Source organism: Apium graveolens, unplaced genomic scaffold (assembly GCF_009905375.1).
Source record: "Apium graveolens cultivar Ventura unplaced genomic scaffold, ASM990537v1 ctg7019, whole genome shotgun sequence".
Taxonomy (NCBI): Eukaryota; Viridiplantae; Streptophyta; class Magnoliopsida; order Apiales; family Apiaceae; genus Apium; species Apium graveolens.
Window position 1 is genome coordinate 162,121 of NW_027419974.1, and position 16,212 is coordinate 178,332.

Genomic DNA, 16,212 nt, shown 5'->3' on the forward strand with positions numbered 1-16,212 from the left:
AGAAGTTACTAACATGTTTGATTAGAGCCAAAATGTGGCCCAAAATTGAGTTGTAAGAAAGGGATACCAAAAGGTGGTTAAAGGATGTCTAATTGCATGTACATGATATTTAACATGTTAATTATATCAATATATGATGGCAAGTGACTCTTATAGGGTGCAAAGTAACTCTAATATGGTCAAAAGTGACTTACATGGTTGATTAGAGCCAAAATATGGAACAAAATTAACTTGTATGAAAGTGGCATTAATAGGTGGTAAAAGGATGTCAAATTGGATTTATATGATGTTAACATGTTAATTGTTGTATATATGGTGGAAAGTGACTCTTATAAGGTGCAAAGTGACTCTAATATGGTGAAAAGTGACTAACATGGTTGATTAGAACCAAAATGTGGAACAAAATTAACCTGTATGAAAGTGGAACTAAGAGGTGGTAAAAGGATGTCAAATTGGATGTATATAATTTTAACATGTTAATTGTACAAATATATGGTGGAAAGTGACTTATATAGGGTGCAAAAGGACTCTAATATGGTGAAAAGTGACTTACATGGTTAATTAGAACCAAAATATGGACCAAAATTGACATGAATGAATGTGGTACTAAGAGGTGGTAAAATGATTTTTAATTGCATGTACATGATATTAACATGTTAATTGTACCAATATATGATGGCAAGTGACTCTTATAAGGTGCAAAGTGACTCTAATATTGTGAGAAGTCACTTACATGTTTCATTAGAGCCAAAATTTGGCCCAAAATTGAGTTGTAAGAAAGGGGTACCAAGAGGTGGTTTAAGGATGTCTAATTGGATGTATATGATGTTAACATGTTAATTGTACCAATATATTATGGCAAGTGACTCTTATAAGGTGCAAAGTGACTAATATTGTGAGAAGTCACTAACATGTTTGATTAGAGCCAAAATGTGGCCCAAAATTGAGTTGTAAGAAAGGGGTACCAAGAGGTGGTTAAAGGATGTCTAATTGGATATATATGATGTTAACATATTAATTGTACCAATATATGATGGCAAGTGAATCTTATAAGGTGCAAAGTGACTAATACTGTGAGAAGTCACTTACATGTTTGATTAGAGCTAAAATATGGCCTAAAATAGACTTGTAAGAAAGGGGTACCAAGAGGTGGTTAAAGGAGGTCTAGTTGCATGTACATGATGTTGACATGTTAAACCTATCAATATATGGTTGCAAGTGACTCTTATAGGGTGCAAAGTGACTCTAATATTGTGAGAAGTCACTTAGATGTTTGATTAGAGCCAAAATGTGGCCCAAAATTGAGTTGTAAGAAAGGGATACCAAAAGGTGGTTAAACGATGTCTAATTGTATGTACATGATATTAACATGTTAATTGTATCAATATATGGTGGCAAGTGACTCTTAGAGGGTGCAAAGTAACTCTAATATGGTCAAAAGTGACTTACATGGTTGATTAGACCCAAAATATGGAACAAAATTAACTTGTATGAAAGTGGCATTAATAGGTGGTAAAAGGATGTCAAATTGGATTTATATGATTTTAACATGTTAATTGTTGTATATATGGTGGAAAGTGACTCTTATAAGGTGCAAAGTGACTATAATATGGTGAAAAGAGACTTACATGGTTGATTAGAACCAAAAAGTGGAACAAAATTGACCTGTATGAAAGTGGAACTAAGAGGTGGTAAAAGGATGTCAAATTGGATGTATATAATTTTAACATGTTAATTGTACAAATATATGGTGGAAAGTGACTTATATAGGGTGAAAAAGGACTCTAATATGGTGAAAAGTAACTTACATGGTTAATTAGAACCAAAATGTGGACCAAAATTGACTTGTATGAATGTGGCACTAGTAAAACGATTTTTAATTGCATGTACATGATGTTAACATGTTAATTGTACCAATATATGATGGAAAGTGACTCTTATAAGGTGCAAACTGACTCTAATATTGTTAGAAGTCACTTACAGGTTTCATTAGAGGCAAAATATGGCCCACAATTGAGTTGTAAGAAAGGGGTACCAAGAGGTGGTTTAAGGATGTCTAATTGGATGTATATAATATTAACATGTTAATTGTACCAATATATGATGGTAAGTTCTTATAGGGTGCAAAGTAACTCTAATATGGTCAAAAGTGACTTACATGGTTGATTAGACCCAAAATATGGAACAAAATTAACTTGTATGAAAGTGGCATTAATAGGTGGTAAAAGGATGTCAAATTGGATTTATATGATGTTAACATGTTAATTGTTGTATATATGGTGGAAAGTGACTCTTATAAGGTGCAAAGTGACTATAATATGGTGAAAAGTGACTTACATGGTTGATTAGAACCAAAATGTGGAACAAAATTGACCTGTATGAAAGTGGAACTAAGAGGTGGTAAAAGGATGTCAAATTGGATGTATATAATTTTAACATGTTAATTGTACAAATATATGGTGGAAAGTGACTTATATAGGGTGAAAAAGGACTTTAGTAAAACGATTTTTAATTGCATGTACATGATGTTAACATGTTAATTGTACCAATATATGATGGAAAGTGACTCTTATAAGGTGCAAACTGACTCTAATATTGTGAGAAGTCACTTACAGGTTTCATTAGAGGCAAAATGTGGCCCAAAATTGAGTTGTAAGAAAGGGGTACCAAGAGGTGGTTTAAGGATGTCTAATTGGATGTATATAATGTTAACATGTTAATTGTACCAATATATGATTGCAAGTGACTCTTATAAGGTGCAAAGTGACTAATATGGTGAGAAGTCACTAACATGTTTGATTAGAGCCAAAATGTGGCCCAAAATTGAGTTGTAAGAAAGGGGTACCAAGATGTGGTTAAAGGATGTCTAATTGGATGTATATAATTTTAACATGTTAATTGTACAAATATATGGTGGAAAGTGACTTATATAGGGTGAAAAAGGACTCTAATATGGTGAAAAGTAACTTACATGGTTAATTAGAACCAAAATGTGGACCAAAATTGACTTGTATGAATGTGGCACTAGTAAAACGATTTTTAATTGCATGTACATGATGTTAACATGTTAATTGTACCAATATATGATGGAAAGTGACTCTTATAAGGTGCAAACTGACTCTAATATTGTTAGAAGTCACTTACAGGTTTCATTAGAGGCAAAATATGGCCCACAATTGAGTTGTAAGAAAGGGGTACCAAGAGGTGGTTTAAGGATGTCTAATTGGATGTATATAATGTTAACATGTTAATTGTACCAATATATGATGGTAAGTTCTTATAGGGTGCAAAGTAACTCTAATATGGTCAAAAGTGACTTACATGGTTGATTAGGCCCAAAATATGGAACAAAATTAACTTGTATGAAAGTGGCATTAATAGGTGGTAAAAGGATGTCAAATTGGATTTATATGATGTTAACATGTTAATTGTTGTATATATGGTGGAAAGTGACTCTTATAAGGTGCAAAGTGACTATAATATGGTGAAAAGTGACTTACATGGTTGATTAGAACCAAAATATGGAACAAAATTGACCTGTATGAAAGTGGAACTAAGAGGTGGTAAAAGGATGTCAAATTGGATGTATATAATTTTAACATGTTAATTGTACAAATATATGGTGGAAAGTGACTTATATAGGGTGAAAAAGGACTCTAGTAAAATGATTTTTAATTGCATGTACATGATGTTAACATGTTAATTGTACCAATATATGATGGAAAGTGACTCTTATAAGGTGCAAACTGACTCTAATATTGTGAGAAGTCACTTACAGGTTTCATTAGAGGCAAAATGTGGCCCAAAATTGAGTTGTAAGAAAGGGGTACCAAGAGGTGGTTTAAGGATGTCTAATTGGATGTATATAATGTTAACATGTTAATTGTACCAATATATGATTGCAAGTGACTCTTATAAGGTGCAAAGTGACTAATATTGTGAGAAGTCACTAACATGTTTGATTAGAGCCAAAATGTGGCCCAAAATTGAGTTGTAAGAAAGGGGTACCAAGATGTGGTTAAAGGATGTCTAATTGGATGTATATGATGTTAACATGTTAATTGTACCAATATATGATGGCAAGTGACTCTTATAAGGTGCAAAGTGACTAATATTGTGAGAAGTCACTTACATGTTTGATTAGAGCCAAAATATGGCCTAAAATTGACTTGTAAGAAAGGGGTACCAAGAGGTAGTTAAAGGAGGTCTAGTTGCATGTACATGATGTTGACATGTTAAACGTATCAATATATGGTGGCAAGTGACTCTTATGGGGTGCAAAGTGACTCTAATATTGTGAGAAGTCACTTACATGTTTGATTAGAGCCAAAATGTGGCCCAAAATTGAGTTTTAAGAAAGGGGTACCAAGAGGTGGTTAAAGGATGTCTAATTGGATGTATATGATGTTAACATGTTAATTGTACCAATATATGATGGCAAATGACTCTTATAAGGTGCAAACTGACTAATATTGTGTAGTCACTTACATGTTTGATTAGTGCTAAAATGTGGACCAAAATTGAGTTTTAAGAATGGGGTACCAAAAGGTGGTTAACGGATGTCTAATTGGATGTACATGATGTTAACATGTTAGTTGTACCACTATATGTGGAACAAAATTGACATGTATGAAAATGGCATTAATAGGTGGTAAAAGGATATAAAATTGGATGAATATAATGTTAACATGTTAATTGTTGTATATATGGTGGAAAGTGACTCTTATAAGGTGCAAAGTGACTCTAATATGGTTAAAAGTGAATTACATGGTTGATTAGAACCAAAATGTGGAACAAAATTGACCTGTATGAAAGTGGAACTAAGAGGTGGTAAAAGGATGTCGAATTGGATGTATATGATGTTAACATGTTAATTGTACAAATATATGGTGGAAAGTGACTTATATAGGGTGCAAAAGGACTCTAATATGGTGAAAAGTGACTTACATGGTTAATTAGAACCAAAATGTGGAACAAAATTAACTTGTAAGAAAGTGGCATTAAGAGGAGTTAAAAGGATGTCAAATTGGATGTATATGATATTAACATGTCAATTGTTGTATATATGGTGGAAAGTGACTCTTATAGGGTGCAAAGTGACTCTAATATGGTGAAACATGACTAACATGGTTAATTAGAACCAAAATGTGGACCAAAATTGACTTGTATGAATGTGGCACTAAGAGGTGGTAAAAGTATTTTTAATTGCGTGTACATGATGTTAACATGTTAATTGTACCAATATATGATGGCAAGTGACTCTTATAAGGTGCAAAGTGATTCTAATACTGTGAGAAGTCACTTACAGGTTTGATTAGAGCCAAAATGTTCCCCAAAATTGAGTTGTAAGAAAGAGGTACTAAGAGGTAAATAAGGATGTCTAATTGGATGTATATAATGTTAACATGTTAATTGTACCAATATATGATGGCAAGTGACTCTTATAAGGTGCAAAGTGACTAATATTGTGAGAAGTCACTAACATGTTTGATTAGAGCCAAAATGTGGCCCAAAATTGAGTTGTAAGAAAGGGATACCAAAAGGTGGTTAAAGGATGTCTAATTGCATGTACATGATATTTAACATGTTAATTATATCGATATATGATGGCAAGTGACTCTTATAGGGTGCAAAGTAACTCTAATATGGTCAAAAGTGACTTACATGGTTGATTAGACCCAAAATATGGAACAAAATTAACTTGTATGAAAGTGGCATTAATAGGTGGTAAAAGGATGTCAAATTGGATTTATATGATGTTAACATGTTAATTGTTGTATATATGGTGGAAAGTGACTCTTATAAGGTGCAAAGTGACTCTAATATGGTGAAAAGTGACTAACATGGTTGATTAGAACCAAAATGTGGAACAAAATTAACCTGTATGAAAGTGGAACTAAGAGGTGGTAAAAGGATGTCAAATTTGATGTATATAATTTTAACATGTTAATTGTACAAATATATAGTGGAAAGTGACTTATATAGGGTGCAAAAGGACTCTAATATGGTGAAAAGTGACTTACATGGTTAATTAGAACCAAAATGTGGACCAAAATTGACTTGTATGAATGTGGTACTAAGAGGTGGTAAAACGATTTTTACTTGCATGTACATGATGTTAACATGTTAATTGTACCAATATACGATGGCAAGTGACTCTTATAAGGTGCAAAGTGACTCTAATATTGTGAGAAGTCACTTACATGTTTCATTAGATCCAAAATGTGGCCCAAAATTGAGTTGTAAGAAAGGGGTACCAAGAGATGGTTTAAGGATGTCTAATTGGATGTATATGATGTTAACATGTTAATTGTATCAATATATAATGGCAAGTGACTCATATTGTGAGAAGTCACTAACATGTTTGATTAGAGCCAAAATGTGGCCCAAAATTGAGTTGTAAGAAAGGGGTACCAAGAGGTGGTTAAAGGATGTCTAATTGGATATATATGATGTTAACATGTTAATTGTACCAATATATGATGGAAAGTGACTCTTATAAGGTGCAAAGTGACTAATATTTTGAGAAGTCACTTACATGTTTGATTAGAGCTAAAATATGGCCTAAAATTGACCTGTAAGAAAGGGGTACCAAGAGGTGGTTAAAGGAGGTCTAGTTGCATGTACATGATGTTGAAATGTGAAACCAATCAATATATGGTGGCAAGTGACTCTTATAGGGTGAAAAGTGACTCTAATATTGTGAGAAGTCACTTAGATGTTTGATTAGAGCCAAAATGTGGCCCAAAATTAAGTTGTAAGAAAGGGATACCAAAAGGTGGTTAAAGGATGTCTAATTGCATGTACATGATATTAACATGTTAATTGTATCAATATATGGTGGCAAATGACTCTTATAGGGTGCAAAGTAACTATAATATGGTCAAAAGTGACTTACATGGTTGATTAGACCCAAAATATGGAACAAAATTAACTTGTATGAAAGTGGCATTAATAGGTGGTAAAAGGATGTCAAATTGGATTTATATGATGTTAACATGTTAATTGTTGTATATATGGTGGAAAGTGACTCTTATAAGGTGCAAAGTGACTATAATATGGTGAAAAGTGACTTACATGGTTGATTAGAACCAAAATGTGGAACAAAATTGACCTGTATGAAAGTGGAACTAAGAGGTGGTAAAAGGATGTCAAATTGGATGTATATAATTTTAACATGTTAATTGTACAAATATATGGTGGAAAGTGACTTATATAGGGTGAAAAAGGACTCTAATATGGTGAAAAGTGACTTACATGGTTAATTAGAACCAAAATGTGGACCAAAATTGACTTGTATGAATGTGACACTAGTAAAATGATTTTTAATTGCATGTACATGATGTTAACATGTTAATTGTACCAATATATGATGGAAAGTGACTCTTATAAGGTGCAAACTTACTCTAATATTGTGAGAAGTCACTTACAGGTTTCATTAGAGGCAAAATGTGGCCCAAAATTGAGTTGTAAGAAAGGGGTACCAAGAGGTGGTTTAAGGATGTCTAATTGGATGTATATGATGTTAACATGTTAATTATACCAATATATGATGGCAAGTGACTCTTATAAGGTGCAACGTGACTAATATTGTGAGAAGTCACTAACATGTTTGATTAGAGCCAAAATGTGGCCCAAAATTGAGTTGTAAGAAAGGGGTACCAAGAGGTGGTTAAAGGATGTCTAATTGGATGTATATGATTTTAACATGTTAATTGTACCAATATATGATGGCAAGTGACTCTTATAAGGTGCAAAGTGACTAATATTGTGAGAAGTCACTTACATGTTTGATTAGAGCCAAAATATGGCCTAAAATTGACTTGTAAGAAAGGGGTACCAAGAGGTAGTTAAAGGAGGTCTAGTTGCATGTACATGATGTTGACATGTTAAACGTATCAATATATGGTGGCAAGTGACTCTTATAGGGTGCAAAGTGACTCTAATATTGTGAGAAGTCACTTACATGTTTGATTAGAGCCAAAATGTGGCCCAAAATTGAGTTTTAAGAAAGGGGTACCAAGAGGTGGTTAAAGGATGTCTAATTGGATGTATATGATGTTAACATGTTAATTGTACCAATATATGATGGCAAATGACTCTTATAAGGTGCAAACTGACTAATATTGTGTAGTCACTTACATGTTTGATTAGAGCCAAAATGTGGCCCAAAATTGAGTTTTAAGAAAGGGGTACCAAAAGGTGGTTAACGGATGTCTAATTGGATGTACATGATGTTAACATGTTAATTGTACCACTATATGTGGAAGAAAATTGACCTGTATGAAAGTGGCATTAATAGGTGGTAAAAGGATATAAAATTGGATGAATATAATGTTAACATGTTAATTGTTGTATATATGGTGGAAAGTGACTCTTATAAGGTGCAAAGTGACTCTAATATGGTTAAAAGTGAATTACATGGTTGATTAGAACCAAAATGTGGAACAAAATTGACCTGTATGAAAGTGGAACTAAGAGGTGGTAAAAGGATGTCGAATTGGATGTATATGATGTTAACATGTTAATTGTACAAATATATGGTGGAAAGTGACTTATATAGGGTGCAAAAGGACTCTAATATGGTGAAAAGTGACTTACATGGTTAATTAGAACCAAAATGTGGAACAAAATTAACCTGTAAGAAAGTGGCATTAAGAGGAGTTAAAAGGATGTCAAATTGGATGTATATGATGTTAACATGTCAATTGTTGTATATATGGTGGAAAGTGACTCTTATAGGGTGCAAAGTGACTCTAATATGGTGAAACATGACTAACATGGTTAATTAGAACCAAAATGTGGACCAAAATTGACTTGTATGAATGTGGCACTAAGAGGTGGTAAAAGTATTTTTAATTGCATGTACATGATGTTAACATGTTAATTGTACCAATATATGATGACAAGTGACTCTTATAAGGTGCAAAGTGATTCTAATACTGTGAGAAATCACTTACAGGTTTGATTAGAGCCAAAATGTGCCCCAAAATTGAGTTGTAAGAAAGAGGTACTAAGAGGTAAATAAGGATGTCTAATTGGATGTATATAATGTTAACATGTTAATTGTACCAATATATGATGGCAAGTGACTCTTATAAGGTGCAAAGTGACTAATATTGTGAGAAGTCACTAACATGTTTGATTAGAGCCAAAATGTGGCCCAAAATTGAGTTGTAAGAAAGGTATACCAAAAGGTGGTTAAAGGATGTCTAATTGCATGTACATGATATTAACATGTTAATTATATCAATATATGATGGCAAGTGACTCTTATAGGGTGCAAAGTAACTCTAATATGCTCAAAAGTGACTTACATGGTTGATTAGACCCAAAATATGGAACAAAATTAACTTGTATGAAAGTGGCATTAATAGGTGGTAAAAGGATGTCAAATTGGATTTATATGATGTTAACATGTTAATTGTTGTATATATGGTGGAAAGTGACTCTTATAAGGTGCATAGTGACTCTAATATGGTGAAAAGTGAGTTACATGGTTGATTAGAACCAAAATGTGGAACAAAATTGACCTGTATGAAAGTGGAACTAAGAAGTGGTAAAAGGATGTAAAATTGGATGTATATGATGTTAACATGTTAATTGTACAAATATATGGTGGAAAGTGGCTTATATAGGGTGAAAAAGGACTCTAATATGGTGAAAAGTGACTTACATGGTTAATTAGAACCAAAATGTGGACCAAAATTGACTTGTATGAATGTGGCACTAGTAAAACGATTTTTAATTGCATGTACATGATGTTAACATGTTAATTGTACCAATATATGATGGAAAGTGACTCTTATAAGGTGCAAAGTGACTCTAATATTGTGAGAAGTCACTTACATGTTTCATTAGAGGCAAAATGTGGCCCGAAATTTAGTTGTAAGAAAGGGGTACCAAGAGGTGGTTTAAGGATGTCTAATTGGATGTATATAATGTTAACATGTTAATTGTACCAATATATGATGGCAAGTGACACTTATAAGGTGCAAAGTGACTAATATTGTGAGAAGTCACTAAAATGTTTGATTAGAGCAAAAATGTGGCCCAAAATTGAGTTGTAAGAAAGGGGTACCAAGAGGTGGTTAAAGGATGTCTAATTGGATGTATATGATGTTAACATGTTAATTGTTCCAATATATGATGGCAAGTGACTCTTATAAGGTGCAAAGTGACTAATATTGTGAGAAGTCACTTGCATGTTTGATTAGAGCCAAAATATGGCCTAAAATTGACTTGTAAGAAAGGGGTAGCAAGAGGTAGTTAAAGGAGGTCTAGTTGCATGTACATGATATTGACATGTTAAACCTATTAATATATGGTGGCAAGTGATTCTTATAGGGTGCAAAGTGACTCTAATATTGTGAGAAGTCACTTACATGTTTGATTAGAGCCAAAATGTGGCCCAAAATTGAGTTTTAAGAAAGGGGTACCAAGAGGTGGTTAAAGGATGTCTAATTGGATGTATATGAAGTTAACATGTTAATTGTACCAATATATGATGGCAAGTGACTCTTATAAGGTGAAAACTGACTAATATTGTGTAGTCACTTACATGTTTGATTAGAGCCAAAATGTGGCCCAAAATTCAGTTTTAAGAAAGGGGTACCAAAAGGTGGTTAACGGATGTCTAATTGGATGTATATGATGTTAACATGTTAATTGTACCAATATATGATGACAAGTGACTCTTATAAGGTGCAAAGTGACTAATATTTTGAGAAGTCACTTACATATCTGATTAGAGCCAAAATGTGGCCCAAAATTAACTTGTAGGAAAGGGGTACCAAGTGGTGGTTAAAGGATGTCTAATTTCATGTACATGATGTTAACATGTTAATTGTATCAATATATGGTGGCAAGTGACTCTTATAGGGTGCAAGGTGACTCTAATATGGTGAAAAGTAACTTACATGGTTGATTAGAGCCAAAATGTGGAACAAAATTAACTTGTATGAAAGTAGCATTAATAGGTGGTAAAAGGATGTGAAATTGGATGTATATGATGTTAACATGTTAATTGTTGTATATATGGTGGAAAGTGACTCTTATAAGGTGCAAAGTGACTCTAATATGGTGAAAAGTGACTTACATGGTTGATTAGAACCAAAATGTGGAACAAAATTGACTAGTATGAAAGTGGAACTAAGAGGTGGTAAAAGGATGTCAAATTGGTTGTATATGATGTTAACATGTTAATTGTACAAATATGTGGTGGAAAGTGACTTATATAGGGTGCAAAATGACTCTAATATAGTGAAAAATGACTTACATGGTTAATTAGAACCAAAATGGGGACCAAAATTGAATTGTATGAATGTGGCACTAAGAGGTGGTAAAAGGATTTTTAATTGCATGTACATGATGTTAACATGTTAATTGTACCAATATATGATGGCAAGTGACTCTTATAAGGTGCAAAGTGACTATAATATTGTGAAAAATGACTTACATGGTTGATTAGAACCACAATGTGGAACAAAATTGACCTGTATGAAAGTTGAACTAAAAGGTGGTAAAAGGATGTCAAATTGGATGTATATGATATTAACATATTAATTGTACAAATATATTGTGGAAAGTGACTTATATAGGGTGTAAAATGACTCTTATATGGTGAAAAGTGGCTTACATTATTAATTAGAACCAAAATGTGAACCAAAATTGACTTGGATGAATGTGGTAGTAAGAGGTGGTAAAAGGATTTTTAATTGCATATACATGATTTAAACATGTTAATTGTACCAATATATGATGGAAAGTGACTCTTATAAGGTGCAAAGTGACTCCAATATTGTGAGAAGTCACTTACATGTTTGATTAGAGCCAAAATGTGGCCCAAAATTGAGTTGTAAGAAACGGGTACCAAAAGGTGGTTAAAGGATGTCTAATTGCATGTACATAATGTTAACATGTTAATTGTATCAATATATGGTGACAAGTGACTCTTATAGTATGCAAAGTGACACTAATATGCTGAAAAGTGACTTACATGGTTGATTAGAGCCAATATGTGGAATAAAATTAACTTGTATGAAAATGGCATTAATAGGTTGTAAAATGATGTCAAGTTGGATGTATATGATGTTAAAATGTCAATTGTTGTATATATGGTAGAAAGTGACTTATAGGGTGCAAAGTGACTCTAATATGGTGAAAAGTGACTAACATGGTTAATTAGAACTAAAATGTGGACAAAAATTGACTTGTATGAATGTGGGAGTAAGAGGTGGTAAAAGAATTTCTAATTGCATGTACATGTTGCTAACATGTTAATTGTACCAATATATGATGGTAAGTAAGTCTTATAAGATGCAAAGTGACTCTAATATGGTGAAAAGTGACTTACATGGTTGATTAGAGCCAAAATATGGAACAAAATTAACTTGTATGAACGTGGCATTAATAGGTTGTAAAAGGATGTAAAATTGGATGTATATGATGTTAACATGTCAATTGTTCTATATATGGTGGAAAGTGACTCTTATATGGTGCAAAGTGACTCTAATATGGTAAAAAATGAATAACATGGTTAATTAGAACCAAAATGTGGACCAAAATTGACTTGTATGAATGTGGCACTAAGAGGTGGTAAAAGGAATTCTAATTGCATGTACATGATTTTAACTTGTTAATTGTACCAATATATGATGGTAAGTGACAATTATAAGGTGCAAAGACACTCTAATATGGTGAGAAGTCACTTATATGATTGATTAGACCCAAAATATGGCCCAAAATTGACTTGTAGGAAAGGGGTACCAAGAGGTGGTTAATGGATATCTAATTGCATGTACACGATTTTAACATGTTAATTGTACCAATATATGATGGCAAGTGACAATTATAAGGTGCAAAGTGACTCTAATATGGTGAGAAATCACTTACATTATTGATTAGAGCCAAAATGTGGACCAAACTTGACTTATAGGAATGGGGTACCAAGAGGTGGTTAAAGGATGTCTAATTGCATGTACATAATGTTAACATGTTAATTGTATGAATATATGGTGGAAAGTGACACTTATAGTGTGCAAAGTGACTCTAATATGGTGAAAAGTGACTTACATGGTTGATTAGAGGCAAAATATTGAACAAAATTAACTTGTATGAAAGTGGCATTAATAGGTGGTAAAAGGATGTCAAATTGGATGTATATGATGTTAACATGTTAATTGTTGTATATATGGTGGAAAGTGACACTTATAAGGTGCAAAGTGACTCTAATATGGTGAAAAGTGACTTACATGGTTGATTAGAACCAAAATGTGGAAAAAAATTGACATGTATGAAAGTGGAACTAAGAGGTGGTAAAAGATGTCAAATTGGATGTATATGATGTTTACATATTAATTGTACAAATATATGGTGGAAAGTGACTTATATAGGGTGCAAAATGACTCTAATATGGTGAAAAGTGACTTACATGGTTAATTAGAATCAAAATGTGGACCAAAATTGACTTGTATGAATATGGCACTAAGAGGTGGTAAAAGGATTTCTAATTGCATGTACATGATGCTAACATTTTAATTGTACCAATATATGATGGCAAGTGACTTTAATAAGGCGCAAAGTGACTCTAATATTGTGAGAAGTCACTTACATGTTTGATTAAAGCCAAAATGTGGCCCAAAATTGAGTTTTAAGAAAGGGGTACCAAGAGGTGGTTAAAGGATGTCTAATTGGATGTATATGATGTTAACATGTTAATTGTACCAATATATGATGGGAAGTGACTCTTATAAGGTGCAAAGTGACTCTAATATTGTGAGAAGTCAATTACATGTTTGATTAGAGCCAAAATGTGGCCCAAAATTGAGTTGTAAGAAATGGGTACCAAGAGGTGGTTAAAGGATGTCTAATTGCATGTACATGATATTAACATGTTAATTGTAGCAATATATGGTGGCAAGTTACTCTTATAGGGTGCAAAGTGACTATAATATGCTGAAAAGTGACTTACATGGTTGATTAGAGTCAAAATGTGGAATAAAATTAACTTGTATGAAAATGGAATTCATAGGTGGTAAAATGATGTCAAATTGGATGTATATGATGTTAAAATGTCAGTTGTCGTATATATGGTGGAAAGTGACTCTTATAGGGTGCAAAGTGACTATAATATGGTGAAAAGTGAATAACATGGTTAATTAGAACCAAAATGTGGACCAAAATTGACTTGTATGAATGTGGCACTAAGAGGTGCTAAAAGGATTTCTAATTGCATGTACATGATGTTAACATGTTAATTGTACCAATATATGTTGGCAAGTGACTCTTATAAGGTGCAAAGTGACTCTAATATTGTGAGAAGTCACTTACATGTTTGATTAGAGACAAAATGTGGCCCAAAATTGACTTGTAAGAGAGGGGTACCAAGAGGTGGTTAAAGGATGTCTAATTGGATGTATATGATGTTAATATGTTAATTGTTGTATATATGGTGGAAAGTGACTCTTATAAGGTGCAAAGTGACTCTAATATGGTGAAAAGTGACTTACATGGTTGATTAGAACCAAAATGTGGAACAAAATTGACTAGTATGAAAGTGGAACTAAGAGGTGGTAAAAGGATGTCAAATTGGTTGTATATGATGTTAACATGTTAATTGTACAAATATGTGGTGGAAAGTGACTTATATAGGGTGCAAAATGACTCTAATATAGTGAAAAATGACTTACATGGTTAATTAGAACCAAAATGGGGACCAAAATTGAATTGTATGAATGTGGCACTAAGAGGTGGTAAAAGGATTTTTAATTGCATGTACATGATGTTAACATGTTAATTGTACCAATATATGATGGCAAGTGACTCTTATAAGGTGCAAAGTGACTATAATATTGTGAAAAATGACTTACATGGTTGATTAGAACCACAATGTGGAACAAAATTGACCTGTATGAAAGTTGAACTAAAAGGTGGTAAAAGGATGTCAAATTGGATGTATATGATATTAACATATTAATTGTACAAATATATGGTGGAAAGTGACTTATATAGGGTGTAAAATGACTCTTATATGGTGAAAAGTGGCTTACATTATTAATTAGAACCAAAATGTGAACCAAAATTGACTTGGATGAATGTGGTAGTAAGAGGTGGTAAAAGGATTTTTAATTGCATATACATGATTTAAACATGTTAATTGTACCAATATATGATGGAAAGTGACTCTTATAAGGTGCAAAGTGACTCCAATATTGTGAGAAGTCACTTACATGTTTGATTAGAGCCAAAATGTGGCCCAAAATTGAGTTGTAAGAAATGGGTACCAAAAGGTGGTTAAAGGATGTCTAATTGCATGTACATAATGTTAACATGTTAATTGTATCAATATATGGTGACAAGTGACTCTTATAGTATGCAAAGTGACACTAATATGCTGAAAAGTGACTTACATGGTTGATTAGAGCCAATATGTGGAATAAAATTAACTTGTATGAAAATGGCATTAATAGGTTGTAAAATGATGTCAAGTTGGATGTATATGATGTTAAAATGTCAATTGTTGTATATATGGTAGAAAGTGACTTATAGGGTGCAAAGTGACTCTAATATGGTGAAAAGTGACTAACATGGTTAATTAGAACTAAAATGTGGACAAAAATTGACTTGTATGAATGTGGGAGTAAGAGGTGGTAAAAGAATTTCTAATTGCATGTACATGTTGCTAACATGTTAATTGTACCAATATATGATGGTAAGTAAGTCTTATAAGATGCAAAGTGACTCTAATATGGTGAAAAGTGACTTACATGGTTGATTAGAGCCAAAATATGGAACAAAATTAACTTGTATGAACGTGGCATTAATAGGTTGTAAAAGGATGTAAAATTGGATGTATATGATGTTAACATGTCAATTGTTCTATATATGGTGGAAAGTGACTCTTATATGGTGCAAAGTGACTCTAATATGGTAAAAAATGAATAACATGGTTAATTAGAACCAAAATGTGGACCAAAATTGACTTGTATGAATGTGGCACTAAGAGGTGGTAAAAGGAATTCTAATTGCATGTACATGATTTTAACTTGTTAATTGTACCAATATATGATGGTAAGTGACAATTATAAGGTGCAAAGACACTCTAATATGGTGAGAAGTCACTTATATGATTGATTAGACCCAAAATATGGCCCAAAATTGACTTGTAGGAAAGGGGTACCAAGAGGTGGTTAATGGATATCTAATTGCATG